This window comes from Triticum aestivum, chromosome 7A (assembly GCF_018294505.1).
Source record: "Triticum aestivum cultivar Chinese Spring chromosome 7A, IWGSC CS RefSeq v2.1, whole genome shotgun sequence".
In the NCBI taxonomy this organism is placed as follows: Eukaryota; Viridiplantae; Streptophyta; class Magnoliopsida; order Poales; family Poaceae; genus Triticum; species Triticum aestivum.
The window spans coordinates 172,789,949-172,799,894 of record NC_057812.1 but is presented as its reverse complement, the minus strand read 5'-3'; positions in this window follow the sequence as shown (position 1 = coordinate 172,799,894).

The window sequence follows — 9,946 nt, the reverse complement described above, 5'->3', positions numbered from 1 at the left end:
GGTGACGTCTCCTACGCCTTGATCCAGCAAGGGGAGAAGGAGAGGTTGGGGAAGACTCCATCCAGCAGCAGCACGACGGCGTGGTGGTGGTGGAGGAGCGCGGGACTCCAGCAGGGCTTCGCCAAGCACTACGAGAGACGAGGAGGAAGAGGGGTAGGGCTGCGCCAACAGGGAGATTGAATCGTGTGTTGGGCTGCCCCTTTGCTCAAGTATATATAGGGGGAGGGGAGGGGCTGCGCCCCCACCTAGGGTTCCCTCCCTAGGGGTGGCGGCAGCCCCCAGATCCCATCTGGGAGGCGGCCAAGGGGGAGAGAGAGGGGGGCGCACCTAGGGTGGGCCTTAGGGCCCATCTGCGCCTAGGGTTTGCCCCCTCTCCTCTTGAGGACGCCTTGGGCCTTGGTGGGAGGCGCCCCAGCCCACCTAGGGGCTGGTCCCTTCCCACTATTGGCCCATGTAAGCCTCCGGGGCTGGTGGCCCCACCTGGTGGACCCCCGGACCCCTCCGGTGGTCCCGGTACACTACCGGTGATGCCCGGAACACTTCCGGTGGCCAAAACCATACTTCCTATATATCAATCTTTACCTCCGGACCATTCCGGAACTCCTCGTGACGTCCGGGATCTCATCCGGGACTCCGAACAACATTCGGTAACCGCGTACATACTTTCCCTATAACCCTAGCGTCATCGAACCTTAAGTGTGTAGACCCTACGGGTTCGGGAACCATGCAGACATGACCGAGACAACTCTCCGGCCAATAACCAACAGCGGGATCTGGATACCCATGTTGGCTCCCACATGTTCCACGATGATCTCATCGGATGAACCACGATGTCAAGGATTCAATCAATCCCGTATACAATTCCCTTTGTCCATCGGTATGATACTTGCCCGAGATTCGATCGTCGGTATCCCGAGACCTTGTTCAATCTCGTTACCGGCAAGTCTCTTTACTCGTTCCGTAACACATCATCCCGTGATCAACTCCTTGATCACATTGTGCACATTATGATGATGTCCTACCGAGTGGGCCCAGAGATACCTCTCCGTTTACACGGAGTGACAAATCCCAGTCTCGATTCGTGCCAACCCAACAGACACTTTCGGAGATACCTGTAGTGTACCTTTATAGCCACCCAGTTACATTGTGACGTTTGGCACACCCAAAGCACTCCTACGGTATCCGGGAGTTGCACAATCTCATGGTCTAAGGAAATGATACTTGACATTAGAAAAGCTTTAGCATACGAACTACACGATCTTTGTGCTAGGCTTAGGATTGGGTCTTGTCCATCACATCATTCTCCTAATGATGTGATCCCGTTATCAACGACATCCAATGTCCATGGTCAGGAAACCGTAACCATCTATTGATCAACGAGCTAGTCAACTAGAGGCTTACTAGGGACATGGTGTTGTCTATGTATCCACACATATATCTGAGTTTCCTATCAATACAATTCTAGCATGGATAATAAACGATTATCATGAACAAGGAAATATAATAATAACCAATTTATTATTGCCTCTAGGGCATATTTCCAACACATCGAGGGTGCCCGTAGGGCGCTTGCCCATGCGAAGGTGCACTGGGGCAAGCTGGATGCTGAGAAGCTTGTGAAGGAAGGGCCACTGCCAGGCAAGGAGCATCGCAAGCCCGAGATGTATTACGAGGGTGTTCTAAAGGGTGCCCGTGTTATGGCGGATGAATGTTCCAGGGATGTAATTTTGAGTAAACTCGCTCGTTTTGTCCTGTGCACTGAAAACTTGTTCATGTGCGCTGAGCAATGCTTTTTGAATTTAAAATATTACCTTCTGTGCGGCCGTTTATCAAATTTGAGAGATGGCGAGTCGTCGGCTTCTGCCCCCATGCCACGAGTGCTGGGGTGTTTGGGATAAACATGATCGCTCTTTTTCCCATTTTTGGGTCCTTCGAGGGAGGCGCTCAACACAATGAACAAGGCAATCAGACTATAATGCTTGAACACTCTCACTTAGCCATAGAATTCTATAATTTTAAATTTCGGCGAAGCCCCTAGTGTTCGAAAGACCGAGTTCGGGGCGCTATCCACGCCTAGGCCGGACAAAGCTGACTCCTTGCTCTAAGCGGCATAAGTCTTTAGGGACTCGAAAACCTCTCGAACAGCGACCAGCTCTCGCCTCATCATGACGGTCTATTTTAGCTTTCTCTACTGAGGTGCTTAGCCCAGCTCAACTGGGGCACAATCGCAGTAGTTCTCCTAGTGCTACCTTAGCCGATATAATGGAACATAAGGTACCAAAACATAGGACCCGGGCAAACCCAACTGTTTACCCAAGACATGATTCGGAGCCGATGAATATAATGCTATAAGTTTGGGGTGCCGCACTTGTGAAAGTGTTCGGACTTCTCACACCGTATTGTGGGGTACTTAAGCCCCTGGCGTATTGGCCGTACCAAAGTGTACGGGTGCAACATGTCATTAATGAACATATTCGTAAAAAAGAGTAATGCAATAATAGACGGAAGCCATGCATTGTTTATTTAAAAAGGCTGCGATCAAAGCAGAACAATACAAATAGTGCAATAAGCAAAAGATGGGACTATTTAACATGTCCTTTCCAGGGGCGAGCCGCGGAGTGGTATGTGAAACAGGTATACTGCTTGTTATAGAGACCACCTTAGAGTTCCGTAGTGCGGCGTAGCTTTCTGCTTCCCTGGTTGTATCATTTGTGCGGTAATTGTACTGCCGGACAAGCCTTCCGAAGAATGGAGTCCTGAAAATAAGAGAAAATTAAGAAATTGGCAGCCCCTAGTGCGGTTTAAGCCGCGTTTCGGGCGTGCCGTGTTGGTGCCCCTCCCCCTGTGCCCATGGTATTTCCAGAGCGTAGTTATGTACGCGCAATACTGGTTTCGCAAGTTAGCGAGGGCTGGGGTTGGGGACGCATTGCTACGCTTGCTCGGAACGTGCCAGGCGGTCTTGTTGTAGGTTACTCCGGGCGCGCTTGACTGTGTCCAGACGTTTAATGGCTGGACTGGAGAATTGCCTTGAGAGGCTGCTTTGTACTTCTGCTGCGATAGCCGCCGTATGCTCCTCCGTTCGGAGAGAGCGTTCGGTGTTTCCATTGACCGTGATGACTCCTCGAGGGCGTGGCATCTTGAGCTTGAGGTATGCGTAGTGTGGCACCGCATTGAACTTGGCAAATGCGGTTCGCCTAAGCAGTGCGTGATAGCCACTGCGGAACGGGACTATGTCGAAGATTAACTCCTCGCTTCGGAAATTATCCGGAGATCCAAAGACCACTTCAAGTTTAACTAAGCCTGTACAGTTGGCCTCTACACTTGGTATGATGCCTTTAAAGGTCGTTTTAGTGGGTTTAATCCTCGAGGGATCGATGTCCATTTTTCGCACTGTATCCTGGTAAAGCAGGTTCAGGCTGTTGCCGCCGTCCATAAGGACTCTAGTGAGGTGAAATCCGTCAATAATTGGGTCTAGAACCAATGCAGCGAACCCGCCATGACGGGTGCTAGTAGGGTGGTCCCTTCGATCAAAAGTGATCGGGCAGGAAGACCATGGGTTGAACTTTGGGGCGACTGGCTCCATCGCGTATAAGTCCCTTAGCGCACGCTTCCGCTCCCTCTTGGGGACGTGGGTTGCGTATATCATGTTCACCGTCCGCACTTGTGGGGGAAAACCTTTCTGTCCACTGTTGTTCGGCGGCCGGGGCTCCTCCTCGTCATCGCTATGCAGCCCCTTGTCTCTGCTTTCGGCATTTAACTTGCCTGCCTGCTTGAACACCCAACAATCCTTGTTAGTGTGATTGGCTGGTTTTTCGGGGGTGCCATGTATCTGGCATGAGCGGTCGAGTATTCGGTCCAAACTGGATGGGCCTGGAGTATTTCTTTTGAATGGCTTTTTCTGCTGACCGGGTTTAGAGCCTCTGAATCCGGCATTAACTACCGTATCCTCAGCATTGTCTCCGTTAATGCGGCGCTTTTGCTTGTTGCGACGCAACCTGCCACTGTTGTCCTTGGTATCCGAATTACCAGGGCTCTTGGTCATGTTATTGCTGCGAGCTAGCCAGCTGTCTTCTCCTGCGCAAAAGCGGGTCATAAGTGTCGTGAGGGCTGCCATGGATTTCGGCTTTTCCTGTCCTAGGTGCCGTGCAAGCCACTCGTCACGGATGTTATGCTTGAAGGCTGCTAGGGCCTCTGCGTCCGGACAGTCGACGAGTTGATTTTTCTTGGTTAGGAACCGTGTCCAGAATTGTCTGGCCGATTCCTCTGGCTGCTGAATTATGTGGCTTAGGTCATCGGCGTCTGGTGGTCGCACATAAGTGCCCTGGAAATTGTTGAGGAAAGCGGCTTCTAGGTCCTCCCAACAACCAATTGATTCTGCTGGCAAGCTGTTAAGCCAATGCCGAGCTGGTCCTTTAAGCTTGAGTGGGAGGTATTTGATGGCATGTAGGTCATCACCGCGGGCCATGTGGATATGAAGGAGATAGTCCTCGATCCATACCGCAGGATCTGTTGTGCCATCGTATGATTCGATGTTCACGGGTTTGAAACCCTCGGGGATTTGATGATCCATTACTTCATCTGTGAAGCATAGTGGGTGTGCGGCGCCTCTGTATTGGGCTATATCACGACGCAGCTCAAGCGAGCTTTGTCTATTGTGTTCGGCCTGGCCGAATTTACTGTATCCGGAGGGACGGTTACCGTCTCGTGCCGTGGGGCGCCCACGTGATCCGTAGATCGATCTTGTTTGCCTTGCCTTGTCCTCCAATATATCTCGCAGGTCTGGCGTGTTTTCCCGTGCCTTGGTATTTTTTGAGCGGCACCGGGGTGCGGCTTGAGTGGAGGGCCGAGAGGCCTCTCTGTCGCGGCCACGGGGTGGCCGGTCGGCCGCAGCATGCACTGGTGATGTAGGTTTAGGTGCTTCCTCCTCTAATTGGGGTAGCAACCCGCGCTTTGGGTAGCTTTTGGAGGGGCGTTCGAGTTCATGCTCTCGGCCGCGAGGACTTCAGTCCTTCTGTCGGCTAGCAAATCATGATCAGCTCTAAGCTGTTGCTGTTTTTTCTTGAGGCTGTTCGCCATGGCCATAAGCCTGCGTTTGAGACGCTCTTGTTCGATGGGATCCTCCGGCACGACAAATTCGTCGTCGTCGAGGCTTGCCTCGTCATCGGAGGGAGGCATATAATTATCGTCCTCGACCTCTCTGTCTGCCGCTCTCTCATGAGGGCTGGCTTCTCCATCCTCATGTGCTGAATCTTGCTGGAGGTGGTTGTCTTCGGCACTGTCCGGGGTGTTATTATCTCCCGTGCCGGAATCACTGTTTTTGCTTTGGCGGGATTTAGAGCGGCGCCGCTGACGCCGGCGCTTAGGCTGCTTCTTGGAGGGGTCATCCTCCGCTGTTCCATCGCCATTGCCTTCTTTTGGGGTGTCCACCATGTATATATCATACGACGAGGTGGCTTTCCAATGCCCTATAGGCGCTGGTTCTTGATTGTCTCCTGCATCGGCGTCCATGCCATCGATGTCTTCGGAGTCGAAGTCGAGCATGTCGGTTAAATCATCGATAGTGGCTACGAAGTGGGTGGTGGGTGGGCTTTGAATTTATTCATCATCCGCATCCCAACCTTGCTGACCATAGTCCGGCCAGGGCTCTCCTGATAAAGAGAGATACTTCAGTGAATTCAGAATATCGCCGAAGGGCGAGTGCTGAAAGATGTCCGCGGCAGTGAACTCCATGATCGGCGCCCAATCGGGTTCGATCGGTAGGGGCATGGAGGGCTCGGAGTCTGGAGAGGAGTCCGGCTCCTTGGAGTCACGAGCTTCGCAGAGAATAGGGCTGGTGTTTGGTTCGATCTCTGTAGAGATTGTAGCCCCCGAGGCGGTGTCCAACCACCCATCCTCGGTTGGCGCAGTTGGCTCCGAATTAAGGGTCGGAGCTGATGCGGGTGCGGCCTCCAGGGCACTGTTCGGCGGCAGAGCTAGATCGTGCCCATCGTGACAGTGCGGCGCGCTCGGCTGTGGCTCGAATCTGTCGAAGATCAAGTCTCCGCGGATGTCGGCCGTGTAGCTCAAACTTCCAAATCTGACCTGATGGCCAGGGGCGTAGCTTTCGATCTGCTCCAGATGACCAAGCGAATTGGCCCGTAGTGCAAAGCCACCGAATACGAAGATCTGTCCGGGGAGAAAGGTCTCACCCTGGATCGCATCGCTATTGATGATCGGACAAGCCATCGGGCCTAAAAGTGACGACACAGAGGAACTCACAATGAAAGCACCAATGTCAGTGTCAAAACCGTTGGATCTCGGGTAGGGGGTCCCGAACTGTGCGTCTAGGCAGATGGTAATAGGAGACGAGGGGCGCGATGTTTTTACCCAGGTTCGAGCCCTATTGATGGAGGTAAAACCCTACGTCCTGCTCGATTAATATTGATGATATGGGTAGTACAAGAGTAGATCTACCACGAGATCAGAGAGGCTAAACCCTAGAAGCTAGTCTATGGTATGATTGTTGTTCGTCCTATGGACTAAAACCCTCTGGTTTATATAGACACTGGAGAGGGCTAGGGTTACACAGAGTCGGTTACAAGGGTAGGAGATCTACATATCCGTATCACCAAGCTTGCCTTCCATGCCAAGGAAAGTCCCTTCCGGACATGGGACGAAGTCTTCAATCTTGTATCTTCATAGTCCAGGAGTCCAGCCGAAGGTATAGTCCGGCTATCCGGACACCCCCTAAGCTAGGACTCCCTCAACAATGAACACGATCTTCATCGAGCTCCCACTTGAGCTGGGTTGCGTCACCTACACTGGTATCATCAGCACCTGCAACTGTTTGGAAGTATCTGTGAGCCACGAAGACTCAGCAATCTCAACCCTTGCGATCGAGACTATTTAAGCTTATGGGTAGGAAAAGGTGGTGAGGTGGAGCAGCAGCAAGCACTAGCATATATGGTGGCTAACTTACGCAAATAAGAGCGAGAAGAGAAGCAAAGCACGGTCGTGAACTAGAAATGATCGATAAGGGATCCTGAGTCTACTTACGTTCAAGCATAACACAAGAACCGTGTTCACTTCCCGGACTCCACCAGAAAGAGACCATCACGGCTACACATGCGGTTGATGCATTTTAATTAAGTTAAGTGTCAAGTTTTCTACAACCGGATATTAACAAATTTCCCATCTGCCCATACCCGTGGGCACGACTTTCGAAAGTTCAAAACCCTGCAGGGGTGTCCCAACTTAGCCCATCACAAGCTCTCACGGTCAACGAAGGATATTCCTTCTCCCAGGACGACCCGATCAGACTTGGAATCCCGGTTACAAGACATTTCGACAATGGTAAAACAAGACCAGCAAAGCCACCCGAATGTGCCGACAAATCCCGATAGGAGCTGCACATATCTCGTTCTCAGGGCACACCAGATAAGCAATCCGTACAACTAAAACCAACCCTCAAGTTTCCCCGAGGTGGCGCTGCAAGGGGTTCTATTTTGGACCAACACTCAGAGGAGCACTGGCCCGGGGGGTTTAAAATAAAGATGACCCTTGAGTCTGTAGAACCCAAGGGAAAAAGGCTTAGGTGGAAAATGGTAAAACCAAGGTTGGGCCTTGCTGGAGGAGTTTTATTCAAGGCGAACTGTCAAGGGGTTCCCATTATAACCCAACCGCGTAAGGAACGCAAAATCAAGGAACATAACACCGGTATGACGGAAACTAGGGCGGCAAGAGTGGAACAAAACACCAGGCATAAGGCCAAGCCTTCCGCCCTTTACCAAGTATATAGGTGCATTAAAATAAACAAGGTATAATAATGACATCCCAACAATAAACATGTTCCAACATGGAACAAACTCCATCTTCACCTGCAACTAGCAACGCTATAAGAGGGGCTGAGCAAAGCGGTGACATAACCAAAGAACGGTTTGCTAGGACAAGGTGGGTTAGAGGCTTGCCATGGCAATATGGGAGGCATGAAATATCAAGTGGTAGGTATCGCAGCATAGCAATAGAGCGAGCAACTAGCAAGCAAAGATAGAAGTGATTTCGAGGGTATGGTCATCTTGCCTGAAATTCCGCAAGGAAGAAGAACGAGTCCATGATGAAGCCAAACGGACGTAGTCGAACGGATTCTCACAAACACGACGTTGTCAGAACTAACCCGAGAAGCATCATCGGAAAGAAGCAAATAACATAGTAAACAACCATCACATAAACATGGCATGATGCACAGCCAAGTATGATGCATGTCCGGTTTAAAGAGGCATGGCATGTCAAAGTGCACAAGCAAAACTACAAGTTAAGTGGAGCTCAATACGCAACAAGTTGCATATTGCCGGAACACCACATTTGATTATTTAGTTCGATCTTGTTTATGTACTCAACAAAATTAAATGTTGGTTAGCATGGCAAGGGGTGAAGCAAATGAAAACTACCTATCTAGGCAAGTTTAAATGAGGCCGGATATAACAAACAACAAATCCGGAAAATCCCCATGTGCAATGTTTGAATTTGGTACTGTTCTGCCCTAAACACGATTTTAGAGTTATTAAACATGCAAAGTAAAGCCACCATGTTAAACTAGGCATTTTTCCACCCCATTTACATATAAAGTTTGTTAAGTTTGAAGCTACGGTTAATTAGTTATGAAATGAAGCATTTTAACATGGCATTATGCAAAATAAACACAAACAACATTTTAATCATTTTTATCATGGTTGAATGTTGCATATTATGAAACTAGATGAAAAACTAAGCATTTAACATATATAATGTTTTTACAAGTGATGCATGGTTGATGAGTTAGGATATGCATGAAACTTAGGGGGGTTTTCTGCAAAACTACAGTCTCTCGATAAATTAGAAAAATCACAGAACAGGGAAAAAACCCTATCGGGCCGAATCTGAAGCAAGCTGGGTCTATAGAAAAAAACAACAGAGGCTCTGCTGGGGCCTCACCATGGGCTTCGGCCCAGATCTGGAAAGCAGAGGCAGGCTGGTTGCTCGGCCTCGGAGTGCTGCGACTGGATTGGCCCAGGCAGCAGGGTGACGGGTCAATGGCGCGGGCGAGCGGATCGAGCTCCTCTGCTCGAACGAAACACAGGAGCGGCGCGGCGAGGGACTTGGCACGGTCGAGGACAACAGCCTCAGTTTAGGGGAGCTCGGGCGCAGGGGATGGGAGGCCGGATCCGGACGCGGGAGGTCGCCGGGGTCCCGTTCCGTGCTAGATCTAAGCGGAGGCAGGCCGACGGACTTGGCGCTCCAGGCGGTGGCACGAGCGGAAGAGGCGCTTGGGGTTGTGGTTGCGGACGTTGGCGCTCCTGGGCAGAGAGGTGAGAGGTGAGGACCAGAGAAGAAGAAGGAAGGGAAGGAGAGGGGCGGCGAGCAGTTCCTGCTGGAGGAGGGATGCTCCGGCAACGACGAACTACAGAAGGGCCAGCCTGGTTCGGTACTCCGGTGACGTTGTTGCAGGGCCGGAGGAGCTGAGGAGGCTGGTGCCTCGCGAACTGCAGAAGGGCCTGCCTGTCCCGCTCGGGATCGAGCGAGGAGGAAGGTTGCATACGCTAGGGAGCTACTGTGCTGCTGGATTGAGGCGAGGTGGGGCATGGAGGAGCTGAGGAAGGAGGAGGCGCGTGGCAAAAGAGCTCGTGGACGAGCTGCTCACTAGGGTGAGGTATGGCTTCGACCGGCTTGGGGCTACTGGGGATTTGGGTGGTGCGGAAAATGCGGGAGGTGGTCAGAGGCTGCGGTTGGAGGGAGGTGGATCTGAGATGGATGGAGGTTGGCTCAGTGGGGAAGACGAGGAGGAGACCAGGTGGGCTGGCGGCGGCGTGAAGGGAAAGATGGATGGGACAGGAGGCAATGGCTAGGGTTGATCCGGTTATATAGCAGGGGATGGATTAGGTTAGGGGTGATCTAGTCCCTCCGATTGAAATCAGACGGTCCGAGAAAATAG